Source organism: Phacochoerus africanus, chromosome 9 (genome assembly GCF_016906955.1).
Source record: "Phacochoerus africanus isolate WHEZ1 chromosome 9, ROS_Pafr_v1, whole genome shotgun sequence".
Taxonomy (NCBI): domain Eukaryota; kingdom Metazoa; phylum Chordata; class Mammalia; order Artiodactyla; family Suidae; genus Phacochoerus; species Phacochoerus africanus.
This window is the reverse complement of record NC_062552.1, coordinates 61,157,386-61,169,924: the sequence shown is the minus strand read 5'-3', so window position 1 is coordinate 61,169,924 and position 12,539 is coordinate 61,157,386. Positions and strand designations below refer to the sequence as shown.

General features: G+C 37.7%; 1 protein-coding gene across 4 annotated transcripts in view; it reads left to right on the top strand.

Annotated features, from left to right (window-relative positions):
* The window catches only part of REC114 (REC114 meiotic recombination protein), a 170,739-nt gene that overhangs the window by 77,422 nt on the left and 80,778 nt on the right, over positions 1–12,539 (top strand). The window lies entirely within an intron of this gene.

The following is a 12,539-nucleotide window of genomic DNA, read 5'->3' as shown; positions in this document are numbered from 1 at the left end:
CCTTTGAAATACTTTTCTGTATTTTCATATATTTCTTTTTACTTTTTTTCTAATTTTAAAATAGTCTTATAGTACAGTCTTACATAAGTACATGAATATAAAATAGGATAAGGTTCTCATACATTGGTTACGTGATCAAAGTTGTGTCTGAAAATCCAGCCTGTGATAAGCAGGCTTTCTGTCTCAGTATGTTGATGGCAAAATACTGTAAGTCAGAAGTCAGGTTGATGTAAATCTTTCCTTCTCCAGTTTTATTGAGCTATAATTAACATACAACATCATATAAGTTTAAGCTGTACAACATAATGATTTGTGTGTATTATAAAATGATTGCCACAGTATGGTTAGTTAATATCCATCACCTCACATAGTTAATCAGTTTTTTTCCTTGTGTTGAAAACTTTTAAAATCTGTTGTCAGTAATTTTCAAATATACAATACTATATTGTTAGCTGTAGTCATCATGTTGTACGTTATATCTCCAGAACTTATTTAGCATATAACTGACCACCTCTGCCTCTGTTTTCTACCAGTCTGTTCTATTTCTATCAATTCATTTTTAAAAATTTCACATATGAGAGGGATCATCCTGTATTTGTCTTTTACTTATTTCACTGAGCATAATACCCTCCAGGTTCATTCGTGTTGTCACAAATGATTTCCTTGTGGCAGGATTTCCTTGCTCTTTTTTTTTTTTTTTAAATAGCCTAGTAATATTCCAGTGTGTGTGTGTGTGTGTGTGTGTGTGTGTATGTACACCATATTTTCTTTATCCATTCATCTGTTGATGGACACTTAGATTGTTTCCACGTCTTGGCTGTTGTAAATAATGCTTCAATGAACATCTGGGTACAGATATCTCTTTGAAATAGTGATTTCCTTTGTATTTATACTGAGAAGTGGAATTTTTGGATCATATGGTAGTTCTGCTTTTAATTACTTTTTTAAGGAAATTCTGTGCTGTTTTTCGTGGTGGCTGTATCAGTTTACATTCCCACCAGCAGTGCACAAAGGTTCTGTTTTCTCTACATCCTGACCAGCACTTGTTTTCTCTTGTCTTTTTGATAATAACCATTCTGACAAATGTAAGGTGATATCTCATTGTGGTTTTGATTTGTATGTCTCTGATGATTAGTGATGTTGAGTATCATTTCATGTACCTGTTGGCCATTTGAGCATCTTCTTTAGGAAAGTGTTTTTTCATGTCCTTTTCACATTTAAAAATTGGATTATTTGCTTTTTTGCTGTTGATTTGTATGAGTTTCTTATATTTTTGGGATATTAACCCCATGTATGATAAATGGTTTTTAAATATTCTCACCCATTCCATAGATTGTCTTATTTTTTTGATTATTTCTTTTTTCTTTTTTTTTTTTGTCTTTTTGCTATTTCTTTGGGCCGCTCCTGTGGCATATGGAGGTTCCCAGGCTAGGGGTCGAATCGGAGCTGTAGCCCCCGGCCTACGCCAGAGCCACAGCAACACGGGATCCGAGCCGCGTCTGCAACCTACACCACAGCTCACGGCAACGCCAGATTCTTAACCCACTGAGCAAGGGCAGGGACCGAACCCGCAACCTCATGGTTCCTAGTCGGATTCGTTAACCACTGCGCCATGACGGGAACTCCTGATTATTTCTTTTGATGTGCAGAAGGTTCCTGGTTTGATGTAGTCCCACTTGTTTATTTCTGCTTTTGTTGCTTGTGCTTTAGATGTTATATTCAGAAAAATCATTGCTGAGACCAGTGTCAAGGGGTTTTCCCCTATGTTTTCTCCTAGAAGTTTTATGGTTTCAGGTCTTATATTTAAGTCTTGATTTTGAGTTAATTGTGTGAGTGATGTAAGATAGAGGTCTAGTTTCATTCTTTCGAATGTGAATATCCAGTTTTCCCAGTACTATTTACTGAAGAGACTGTCAAATATTAGTTGATTATATATACATGGGTTTCTTTCTAGGTTCTCTGTTCTGTTCCATTGGTCTGTGTGTTTTGTTTTTATGCTAGTACCACAATGCTGTTTTGGTGACCTAAATCCTAAGCCAGATTTAGGTTAGCAACTAGAAAGAAGATGTGAATATGATGTATGTTCTCTCTGACACCTTAAAATTAATCTTCTTCTATGATCACTTGATCATTAAAGATAACTTTTATTGAGCTAATGTGAGCATTTTATTGTGCTAATGTAAGCATTCCAGTAAAATGCTAAATTATCACCTATTAAAATTATTTTCCTGGGAATTCCTGTTGTGGCACGGCAGAAACGAATCCAACTAGGAACCATGAGGTTGTGGGTTCGATCCCTGGCCTCGCTCAGTGGGTTAAGGATCTGGCGTTGCTGTGAGCTATGGGGTAGGTCACAGACGTGGCTCGGATCCTGAGTTGCTGTGGCTATGGTGTAGACTGGCAGCTGTAGCTCCAATTAGACCCCTAGCCTGGGAACTTCCATATGCCACAGATATGGCCCTAAAAAGCAAAAAAATAAAAAAATAAAAATAAAAATTTCCAAGAGCCAGAAATAAGTAATTTTTTTCTCAGATGCCTGGGTTATATTAGTCATTAAGATGTAAATTTTTTTCTGAAGAATTAAAGTATTTCTTATAGTATCCTTTGTCGTAAATTTAATGCTTTCCTTCACCTTGCTTCTAGCTAGTCAACAAGAGAAGCTTTATGTAAAACTTTTTGATTATGCTTAAATTTATTTATAACAAAGGTAAACAGAATAGTATAGTAAGCCCACATGTACACAGCAACAGCTTCAACAGTTACCAGTTACCAACTCATGGCCAGTCTGGTTTTGTCTCTACCCTGTTCATGTGCATCATGTTACTTTGAAACAGGTCTCAGACATCGTACCATCTCATCAACTATTTCAGTTCATATCTCTAAAAGATAAGGACTTTAAAAAAAAAGGCATAATACCATTTTTACTCTAAAAAATAACAGTTCCCTAATATTATCAAATAGTTCTCAAATTTCTCATAGTCTCATGATTCATTTAAACAGAGCCATGTGTGATGATTGATTATTATTTTTTTTGGTATTGAAGGTTTCCTCCCTATGTTTCCCTGACCCACCTCTCTTTCTTCCTTGCAGTTAATTAGTTGAAGAAACCGAGTTCTAACAGTTCCTGACAGCATGATTTTGCTGACTGCATCTCTGTGGTGTAGTTAATGGGATCCTTTGCCCTCTGTATTTCTTGTGACTTGATAGCTGAATCTAGAGTTATGATCAAGTTCAGGTTAAGTTTATTGTTGGTTTTCTTTTGGGGTTTTTTTTTTGGCCAGAGTACTTAGTAGTTGGTTTGGTCTTCTTCTCATTGGAAGTGTCTAATGCCTGTTCAACTGTCTCCTTGTGAAGTTGCAGCTCTTGAACATGATGTCTAGAGCCATTAATTAGGGGTTGCAAAAAATGTTGATGTTTTAATTTAATCATTTTCTTCATTTATTATCTGGAATATAAAATATTTTATATTTATAAAAGTAAAGAAAAATTTCCTTCTATCTCTTAGAGTTTACCTGTCAGTCAGTTTGTGTAGGAAAGGTAGGACAGATGCTTGATTGTTTGCCTTCATTTGCTTAAAAAAAATGAGTTTGTTCTCTAGCGTCTTCTGGTGTTGGAAAGTGACTTTTTTTTTTTTAAAGACCAGACACTTTTAATATCTTTATCTTTTTAATTCATAAATTTTATCAGGATGTGTCTAGTTGTTGATTCCCCCCTTCAGTGCCTGAAACTTTTCATATCTTTGTGCAGGTGTGGAATAGTTGTTCTATTTGCTTAATCATTGCCTTTACTCTGTCTGTTTTTCCCCTTTCACTTTAGCTTCTGCTATTAAATTTGTTCTCCTGTATTTGAATCTTTGCTCTACATTTTCTTGATGATTATCTTATACATGATTTCTTCTTTGTGGTTTTGCTGTTTCTGAATATTGATCTTTCAGACCATTAATTTGGTATCAGCAGTGTCCATCCATGTCTTCAATTAAGCTATCGAATATTTATATTTATAAAGAATGTTTTTAGTGCTAGGCCTCCTTAAGTGTTCTTAATATTATTATTATTATTATTATTTTATTTAAGCTCTTGTTGATCTCCTCTGTCAGTTTTTTTTTGCTTGAAGCCACCTTTTCTGGGTTTTCTGTTTGTGCTTTATCACTTTAGCCTATTCGGTATGTCATTATTTTCCTTTAACTTACTCCTCTTCTTACCTTCGGGGTGCAAGCCCAGTATATCAAGTGGCAAGTGTTGGGAGGTACATGCGTCAGCCTTCTAGGCATTCTGTAGAGGAACAGAGAGGACTCAGCAGAGTAAGTTGCTCAGCTCCATTGTGACTCCTTGGAGGTTGGAAAAACAGTAGAAATTTCAGAATACATAGGTTGGTACTGCTTTTCTTCTTGGAGAGTCCACCAATTTCCACAGGTTAGGCTTTCTCCTAAGAACTAGAGCATTCCTACCTTTGCCCTAGGGCTCCTTGCTTAAGCAAGGGCCTCTGTTTTCCTCCAAGAAGAAAACATACCAGCTCTTTTTATCTGAATCCCAGGACTTCAACCCACCCTTCTGGCCCACTTGGATGCTGATTTTAATAACTGCTCAAGGAAAGGTAATTGGTATTTGTATTGGATTTGGGAAGGGAAGACTGCAGGGATGCAATCAAATTACCATTTTCTCCTGAACCTCTTGGAAGTCTTTCAAACATTTTCAGATTGTATGAGCATACATCTAAAGATATTTTAGAGGAAATATTACAACAAATATATGAAAAATAGTACTGTGGAATTCCTCTGTATCCTGTTAACCTTCTCATATCTTCAGGTCTTTATTGAAGCCTCATCTCGTGATGCCCACCCTGACCATCCTCTTTATATTGTAACTGTCATGCCCTGTCTTTACACTGCCATTCCCCTTACCCTGCTTTGTCTTTTCCCTAGCCCATAGAACTTTCTTATATACTAGATTATTTATTTATTATGTTCACAGTGGCTAGAACATTTGATACCCAGGTGGATAATTTTTAACACCTTCTTCCCCTAAATGATAAAACTATTTTCATAAAAATTTCTTAAAATTATTACACAGACAGTGAAAACGCTTCCTGAGATTCATTATTATAATTATGGCAGTCAGATAAATAAGAAAAAGGAAATGGGGAGTTCCCGTCGTGGTGCAGTGGTTAACGAATCCGACTAGGAACCATGAGGTTGCGGGTTTGGTCCCTGCCCTTGCTCAGTGGGTTAATGATCCTGCGTTGCCGTGAGCTGTGGTGTAGGTTGCAGACGCGGCTCGGATCCCGCGTTGCTGTGGCTCTGGCGTAGGCCGGTGGCTACAGCTCCGATTCAACCCCTAGCCTGGGAACCTCCATATGCCGCGGGAGCGTCCAAGAAATAGCAACAACAACAACAACAACAAAAAAGACAAAAGACAAAAAAAAAAAAGGAAAAGGAAAAGGAAATGTATGCCATAGTATAAGGCAGGGAAAGAGCACAAGTAAGTATTTAACCAGTTGTTTTTATATCTAGTTAACTGTTCAGACTTTGCTTTTTTGGTTAGAGGCTGACCTTTTATCTAATTGATTTTCCATTAACTAATAAATTATTTTTAAAAATAAAACTGAATATCTTCTAAGGTATAATTTAGGCAGCTAATGATAAAATTGCTGATATGCTTTATTCTCTTTTTTGTTCTTTAGTTTGGAAGCATTTAATAATTTTAAAAGAATAAATTTTAATGTTAATGGAGATCCCATCATGGCGCAGCGGAAATGATTCCGACTAGGAACCGTGAGGTTGTGGGTTCGATCCCTGGCCTCGCTCAGTGGGTTAAGGATCTGGCGTTGCCATGAGCTGTTGTGTAGGTTGCAGACACGGCTGGGATCTGGAGTTGCTGTGGCTGTGATGTAGGCTGGCAGCTACAGCTCCAATTGGACTCCTAGCCTGGGACCCTCCATATGCCGCGGGTGCGGCTCTGAAAAGACAAAGCCAAAAATAAATAAATAAATAAATAAATTTTAATGTTAAAGGTGTCATTCAAATTGAGTAAAATATTTTGAGTGTGCACTAAAATTTGTACTTGCCAAACAAAATATTCCATTTTGTTGCTTGCACTTTGATTGTTTTAAAATTTTAAACACAGATATAAGTACCAAAAAGCAGGTCCCATAAAATGACAGCATTGGAGTAACTCAAGTTCTATTTCTTGAAATCTCTGTAATCCCTATGCTTTCCTTATTTATTTTAAATCTATGGTTTAAATGCAGAAGAATGTAGCACCACAGGGTTGAAGTGAACTGCGTTCTAAGAAGGGATTTGAGATAAGAACTTTGCATTAAGCAGGCTTGAAGTTTATCAAAGCCTCGTGAGCTACTCTTAAAACAAATGTATGTGGTTAAGTCCACATGTATGTAGGCCGACTTTATAACTGGGAGTTTTCCAAATGAATGTCTATGAAGACAACAAAGTTTATTAAAGAATAAATAATAAAAATCTGATAATTTGCAGCTTATGTATGTATTGTTTAAACTCCACTGTAACTGTAGCAGTTGTTTAGAACTTAGATCAACAAAAATTTCTTTTCAGGGAGGAACATTTGATCAGTGGCATTGATTAGAATTGCTCGCACATGGTGGTAATAAAAAGCAGCTGCTTTTTAGTCAGTTGGACTATTGTTTATAAATGCTCCACAAAACATTCCCTTATTGCCTGTTCCAGGGTTGACTGCTCCCACCATCCCTTAGTATGCCACTGCTCTTGTTTATTATTTACTGTTGGCTATGCTCTTGCCCTGCTTCCCATTCCCACATTAACTCCATGAGGGTAGCTAATGTTTTGTTCAATGATGTGTCCCATCTAGAAAAACGCTTGGCATCTGATAGGTGCGCAGTAAATATTTGTTGAATGAACAAATGAATGAAGCTTAAGGTCGGGGACATTCTTTTTTGTGTTTTGTTTTTTTTCCCCCCCAAAACATTTATAAGAGAGATCAGTATATAGTGGGTACTTTGTTAATCTTAAGTGACTTAAGTGACTTAAATGCGTGGTATATGATCTCTTTAGACCCGTGCATTTCTATATGAATTTTAGAATCAGCTTGTTAATTTCTATGAAAGAATTTAGAATTTTGATTATTACTGCTGTAACAAATTGCCACAAACTGAGTGGCTTAAAACAACCCAAACTTAGAGATTCCTTATGCTTTCCTTATACTTCTGGAGGTCTGAGGTCTTAGGGGTAGGTGTCAGCAGGGCTGCCTTCCTTCTGGAGACTTTAGTGGAGAGTCTGTTTCTTGCCTGAATTCCCTGCCTTGTACTATCCTTACCTCTTCAAAGCCAGCAGTCACATTTCCTTCTCTGACTGTTCTGCCTCCTTCTTTCCCTTATAGGGACCATTAGGATTCCATTGGGCCCGGCTGGATAATCCAGGATGCTCTCACAGTCTCATGATCCTTAATCATATCTGCTAAGTCCCCTTTGCCATGTAAGATAAGATATTCACAGGAACATTTGTGGAGGAGAGCAGGGGTCATTATTCTGCCTACCTCAGCATCTTAACAATATTAAATCTTCCTCTGTGAACAAAGTATATCTCTTCATATGTTTACTATATATTAAATTTATGTCAGTTTTTAGTGTGCAGGTCTTTCAATTCTTTTGTCACATTTATCCCTAAATACTATTATACTATTATAAATTTTGATGTTTTTAAAATTCCAAACTCCAATTATTCTTTATTAGTTGGTATAAATTTAGTCTTCATTTACTGATCTTATATCCTTCAGTCTATCTACAATTCATTTATTATTTCTGGGAAGATCAATTGGATTTTCTTTTCTTTTTTTTTTTTTTTTGTCTTTTCTAGGGCCGAAACCACGGCATGTGGAGGTTCCCAGGCTAGGGGTCTTATCGGAGCTGTAGCCACTGGCCTATGCCACAGCCACAGCAACGTGGGATCCAAGCTGTGTCTGTGACCTACACCAAAACTTGTGGCAACTCTAGATCCTTAACCCACTGAGCAAGGCCAGGGATCAAACCCGCAACCTCATGGTTCCTAGTCAGATTTGTTAACCACTGAGCCATGATGGGAACTCTGAATTTTCTATATAAATGATCATGTTTGTGAATCAAGGCTAGTTTACTTTTTCCTTTCCAATCTGGGTGCTTTTTATTTCTTTTTCTTGCCTAATACAATGGATAGACAGTGTTGAATAGAAGTGGTGACATTTTTGTCTTTTTCCATCGGTCTTTCACTGTTAAGTATGATGTTAACTGTAGGTTTTTCATAGATGCCCTGCATCAGCTTGAGGAAGTTCCTTCTATTCCTGGCTCACTGATTTTTTTTTTACTCAGGAATGGATGTTGAATTTTGTCAAATGCTTTTTGTATGTTCTTTCATCTATTGAGATGATTCTATAATTTTTCTTTTTTTTTGTTTATTAACATGATGAATTACATTCTGTTCAAAATACTTCCTAATTTCTTATTTACCCATGGGTTATTTAGAAGTGTGTTATTATTTTCAGAATAGTTGGGGACTTTTTCAGAGGTCTTTGTTATACTGATTTCTAATTTAGTTTGTGCTTGGAGAACATACTTTAAAATTTATTAAGACTTGTTTTATTTTTTTTCTTTCTTTTTTCTTTTTTATTTTTTTTGGCTTTTTTTGCTATTTCTTTGGGCCGCTCTCGTGGCATATGGAGGTTCCCAGGCTAGGGGTCTAATCGGAGCTGTAGCCACCAGCCTATGCCAGGGCCACAGCAACGCGGGATCCGAGCCGTGTCTGCAACCTACACCACAGCTCATGGCAACGCCGGATCCTGAACCCACTGAGCAAGGTCAGGGACCGAACCTGCAACCTCATGGTTCCTAGTCGGATTCGTTAACCACTGCGCCACGACGGGAACTCCCAACCTGTTCATATTTTAATATTTAAAGTGCATTTCTTGTACTTAAAGACATAATTGTGCCTTGTCTTTTATCCTTTTGTCAGATTGCCTTTCATTGCGATGCTTAAGTCATTTACATTTAATGTGATCATTGATAGTATTAGGTGTAAGTCTCTAGTCTTGCTGTTTGATTTGTGTTTGTCATTATCTTTCTTCCTTTTATACTCTTATTCTGGCTTCTTTTGGATTTATTGAGTATTTTTTAATCCTTTATATCAGTCATCTTTTAAAGAGAAAAGGTAGACAGGTAAATAAGTAAATACAAAGTATCAGAATTGGTAAGAGCTATGGACCAAAAAACAAAGTTGGAGAAGAGGAACTATCTGGTTTGAATAATGGAGCAGGGAGTTGGTGGCATTTTTCAGTAGGATGGTCAGGAAAGGTGTTACCTGAAAATAGGACATTTAAGCAAAGACCTGAAAAAGATGACATTTAGGAGAAGACAACTTCAGCTAGAAGAGCAATTGTAGAAACCCTGAGTTTTATGATTATGAACGTGCGTTAGTGTGTTCAAGGAGCAGCAAAGAGGCCAGTGTGGCTGGAGCACAGTGGCCAAAGGGGTAATGAGAGCAGAGAGGTGACGAAGGGCTAGATTGTCGAGCACTTTGCATGAGTCTCTGAATGAAGTGGAAAGCTGCTCTAGGGCTTTGAGCTGGACATGACATGACCTCATTTAATTTTTTTTTAGGGCTGTACCTGCATCATGTGGAAATTCCCAGGGTCGAGTCAGCTACAGCTTCCAGCCTATGCCACAGCTACAGCAATGTGGGATCCAAGTCATGTCTGCCACCTACACCACAGCTCATAGCAATTCTGATCCTAAACCCACAGAGGGAGGCCAGGGAACGAACCCACAGCCTCATGGATCCTAGTCTGGTTTGTTAACCTCTGAGCCACAAAGGGAACTCCCCTTATTTAGTTTTTAAAAGGACTACTCTGGCAACCATACTGAGAATAAAATGTGTTGGAAAAGGGGAGGAAGAACAGAAACTGGAAAGCCTTTCAGGAGCTTATTACAATAATCCAGCTAGAGATGATGATAATTCAGACCAGATCTGTGAGAAGTAGATTCTGGATATTTTGAAGGATTTGCTGATGGATATGGGTATGTGAAAAAGTAAGGATTCAAGAATGATATCACAATTTGGCTTAATGAAATGGAAGTTTAGAATTATATTCTGTGATGGGAAAATTATAGGAGTCAAAAGACTGCAGCAGCCTAGTCCATGGTAGGTGCTTTGTACCAGGAAAGACAGTCATGAACATGCTGTCTTGTAGCATCCTTTCTTGGCCACATAAAGATGGGCCTTGGGCCTGGAACACTTCTTTAGCAAGAGACAGAGTCCTCATAGCCTGTGCTCCTTTGTTCTGCTTAAGTATCCTGGCCAGCCCCATTGCTGTATCTGTCTCCTGGAGGGAGGAAGAGGGGTCCTTGTGCTGTAGCCATGAGGGGTGAGCACAGGTCAACTGCTCTCCATGGATGTCAAGAGAGACCTGCTGGCCATGGGGGAAACAACTCCCACTACTGATGCTAATCTTTTTTCCTTTTTTTTAGGGCCACACATGTGGCATATAGAAGTTCCCAGGCTAGGGATCAAATTGGAACTGCAGCTCCTGGCCTCTGTCACAGCCACAGCGATGCTCAGCAGCAGATCTGAGCCACATCTGCAACCTAAGCCGCAGCTTGTAGCAACACCAGATCCTTAACCCACTGAGTGAGTCAGGGATCGAACCTGCATCCTCATGGATACTAGTCAGGTCCTGAATCTGCTGAGCTACAATGGGAATTCCTACTGAGGCTGATCTTGCTCTGTTTTTTCTCTATGTGAATCCAACACTGTTCCCTCCAGTGCTTGACTATGTTGTATTCCATGGTGACTCCAATACCAAGATTCATTGGGCAAAAGTGTTTGGACTTCTACTCCTGATGACAAGTAACAGATGCCCCTGTTCAACATTCTGTAGTAGATTTAAACTGGAAAACAATATTCAGCAACAAAAGAATGAAAAAAAAATTGTACTGTAGTCATAGAGTGGTATACTACAGTAATGAAAACAAATGAACTCAGGTACATATAAAAACATTGATGAAGCTAGATATAAAATTTTTCTGCATTATTCTATTCATATAAATAAAACTAAACTATGGGGTTAGAAGTCAGATGGGAGATTATCTTAGTGTGAGAAGGAAGCAGGTAGTGATTGGCAGATAGCACTAGGGTACCTTCTGGAAGGCTTCCATTTCTTTATGAGTGGTGATTATGTGTTTGCTTTATCATCATTCATTGAACTGTATATTTAAGTGTTGGGGACTTTTGGGGATATATGTTACATTTATTTTTTAAAAAAGTTGAAACTTCCAAGTTAGAATATTGCCTTCCAAAGAATTTGTTTAACTGACTCCAGTTTTGACAGCTATGCCTGACTTAGCTATGCCTGACTCCTGGCTATCTTTGTGGTTTTAATTGGTCATGAACCGTACAAGATAATCTATTTAAACTATGATAAGGAAAATGTCATACAAATAACTAAATTCCTAATACTGAGAAAGAGGCTGAATAAGAGCTGCTGAAGGGAATACTGCATGGCTTAACATGCCCCTGTTGACATCTAGAATGTCATTCGATTTTTAAATTCAGAATTTAAAGTGAATTAGATGAAACAGTAGGAAATCTTGAGTTTAATTATAGCATTAAAGCTTCAAACCCCCATATGAGTAAGATGGGACATTATTTCTCAATAGAATATACTAATTTTATAAAAATATACTTGAGTTAGGTATGTATTAATTATTTTGAGCTTTGAGCATTAAGGTGAGTCTATAATTTCAGATTATTGTTTATACAAGGATGTTTACCTTTACAGTGTTTATTAATGATGTTAAAAACACCTATACAATGTAGTCATTTAAGACCCAAATCCCATTCTTTGGGGGAGTATCTATGAGTCATGACAGTTAATTGCCTCAACTCCCCACCACAGTGTAGACCAAATCTAATAAGAGAAAACATAATAGGGGTAGGAGTTCCCATTGTGGCTCACCAGGTTAAGAACCCAACTAGTACCCATAAGGATACTAGGTGTAGGTCACAGATGCAGTTCGGATGCCGCTGTTACTGTGGCTATGGTATAGGGTGGCAGCTGCAGTTCTGATTTGAGCCCTTGTCTGGGAACTTCCATATGCCATGGGTGTGGCCCTAAAAAGCAAAAAAAAAAACACTAAAAAAAAAGGCATAAAGGGAATAAATGCAAGGTCTTACTAGGTTCAAATGAAGAAAATAAAAGTATAATTTACCAACATAGAAGATGAAGTTTCAGGAAGTTTTATTGACATAGTATCACTCTTCAACGGGACTACCTCCTCAAAATGTTAGTATGATTATAGGCTTAATTACTGCGAATAATGGGAGGTAATTAGACCATACCAAGAGTATCATGGTCTGTTTTGGACACCCTGTTTTTAAGACTGACACTACAAATTAAAGCTCATCCAAAGGAAAGCACCAAGTTTTGAGGGGTTATGAAAAATGGATTATATGGCTGAAGAAACTGTGACTTGGTAGTCTGACAACTGTGTAAGGCATTATCCCCATTTTATGGGAAGGAAATTGA